This window comes from Lasioglossum baleicum, unplaced genomic scaffold (genome assembly GCF_051020765.1).
Source record: "Lasioglossum baleicum unplaced genomic scaffold, iyLasBale1 scaffold1484, whole genome shotgun sequence".
Classification (NCBI taxonomy): domain Eukaryota; kingdom Metazoa; phylum Arthropoda; class Insecta; order Hymenoptera; family Halictidae; genus Lasioglossum; species Lasioglossum baleicum.
The window spans coordinates 1-2,992 of NW_027470543.1; positions in this window are offsets into that span (position 1 = coordinate 1).

The following is a 2,992-nucleotide window of genomic DNA, read 5'->3' on the forward strand; positions in this document are numbered from 1 at the left end:
AACAGCTAAGCCAATAGCGTCACAAATCCTGTGTTTCCGAGAGTCAAGCCTGGAATTCCTTGAGTGCATCCGCCGAAGACTGTTGGCAGTAGACACCTTAGTTCACGGTTTGAATATTAAAGTAGAGAGGCAGCACGTTGGAGAACATAAACTATTGTTATAATCACATTCTTCTTAAACTACACCTTACATTCCGATAACGCACTCCGTCATCGCGATTGTCCTGCTTCGACTCCGCAGGAACGAATTGGTAGACATTTTAGCAGACGGAGACCGTAATTTCATGTATCAATACGAAGATCGATTGTCTAACGTTCCGAGAGCGTTACCACCTTCTTGGAGGTTCGAACTGCTTGGTCAATAGTTTCACCTATCCTGTGATTCAGAAAGTAAAACCAGATACTCCGGTAGCAGATCCGCTGAACAGTATTGGCACCACACACGTTAGTTCAAGGTATGAAAATAAAGTAAAGAGTCAATTCATAGGAGAACATTACCAAATGTTATAGGGTCTATAAATTTACCCAATACCTTACCATCTGAGAACCCAGTCCGCTGCAGCAATTCCCTTGCTTTGTTTTCACTGAAACAAATGCGTAGATATTTTACCTGGCGGACACCATATTTTCTTATGAATAATATTTTTTTATGAATTAGAAGATCGAGGATGGAACAGTCCGCGAAGGACACTACCATCTTTCATAGTCGAGCGGCTAAGACTATTTTTTCTCCCATCCTGTGATGCCGAGAGTCAAATCAGGTATTCCACAAGTAAGAGTCTTGTTCCGTATGTGCAATAGGCACCCTATTTCACTGTGTTAATATTATAGTTCACAGTAAAACCGACGTAGCACGTTACCAGTTCATACATTATCATTTTTTTGACAGAAGACCTAACCTTAGGAGATCCTAACCCGCTCTAGCGAGTGCTTTGAATTCGAAGATCGAAGGTCAAACCGATCGAGAACGTTACAACCTTCTTTGGGTATCGAACGGCTATGTAAATAGCTTCACATATCCTGTGATTCCGAAAGTCAAACCAGATGTTCCGGGAGTAAATGCGATGTACAGCATTGGGAAAAGACACTTCAATACACGGTTTGAATATTAAAGCAGGCCGTCAAGCCGTTGTCGAACATTAACTATTTGTGTAGGGTTAAATGTCTGACCGAATGCCTTACCCTCCGAAAGAATGACCAGCTGTATCGAGGGCATAACATCGTGTTCAGTGGCACGAATTATCATTCGTCATAGCGACGATCACATTAATTTCATGTATGAATTAGACGGACGACGGTCAAACCGCTTGAGACCGTTACTACATTCTATGAGATTCGAACGGTAAAGTTAGTAGTATCAGGCATACTGTGATTCCGACATTCAAACCACTAATTCCAGTAGTAAATCCGCTGAACGGCATTGGCAATAGACACCTTAATTCACGGTATGAATATTGATTGATGTACTGTCCCAAACCATTGGATTACGTTGCCTATTGCAATAGAGTCAAACATTTTACCGGAGGCCTTACAATCCGAGAAATAGACCGTCTGTATCACGAGTATAAATTTGTGATCAGAGATACAAATATGTATGCGTTTTGGTGACGGACACATTAACTAGATGTATGAATTAGAGGATCGAGTGCCAAACAGTCTGAGAACGTTACCACCTTATTGGAGAGTCAATAGCTTCACCTAAACTTGTGATTCCGAGTGTCAAGCCTGGCATTCCAGGAGTAAAACCGCTGAACAGTATTGGCAATAAACACCACAGTTCACGGTGCAAATATTAATGTCCTGAGACGAACCGTTGTAGAATGCTATCTACTGGTATACATCAATCTTTTTACAGAAGGACTCACCTACCCAGAACCAATCCCGCTGTATCGAGAGTGTATCTTCGTTTTCACAGATATAAACTGGTATACATTTTAGAGTGAGTCACCATAATTTAATGCACTGATATGGAGTTGCAGTGTTACTCCGATCGAAATCGTTATCACCTACATTGAGAGTCACATAAATACGTCAATAGCTTCCCCTATCCTGAGATTCCTAGAGTCAAACCAGGTAATCCGAGAGTAAATTAGCTGTACCGTATTGGTATTAGACACTTTAATTCGAGGTTTGTATATTTAAGTCGCGCGACAAGTCGTTTGAGGATGATACCAATTGCTATAATGTCAAACGTTTTACTGAAGACCTTACCCTCCGTAAGCAAAACTCGCTGCAACACCGTGTTCAGGGGAACAAATTACTATACATTCTGGACACCGTAGTTTCGTGTATGAATAAGAAGATCGAGTATCAAACTGTTCGAGAAGTATCCCACCTTCTTTGTGATTCGGACGGCGGAGTCAATGGCTTTACCTATCTTGTGCTTCGGAGAGTCAAACGAGGTATTCCGCCAGTAAATCAGCTGATCAGTGCTGGCAGTAGGCACTTTACTTCACGATATGTGTAGTACAGTGCAGAGTGAAACCCTCAGCGAACACTATCAATTTGTATAAAGTCATTCCTTTTACCGAATACCATACATTCGGAGATCCTAACCCTCTGTAGCGAGCGTCTTGCTTATCGTTCACGGAAAGAAATAAGAAGACATACTAGCAGAGAAGCACCACATTTTCATGAATAAATATCGAAATCGAGAGACAAATCGTTCGAGAACTTTGGCACGTTGTTGGAGACTCGTAAGGCTAAGTCAATGGCTTCAACGCTCCTGTGATTCCGAGAGTCAAATCAGGTATTCCGGAATTAAATCCGCTAAACAGTGATGGCAACAGACGCCATAATTCACGGTCTGAATATCAAAGTAGAGCGTGAAACTGTTTCAGTGCGTTACCAATTTGTATAGCGTTAATCGTTACACTGAAGACCCTACACCTCGAAATACTAACCCACTGTATCGAGGGTAAGACACCGTGTTCAGAGGAACAAATTAGTAAACGTTTTGGACACGCGAACTTCAATTTCATGTATGAATCGGT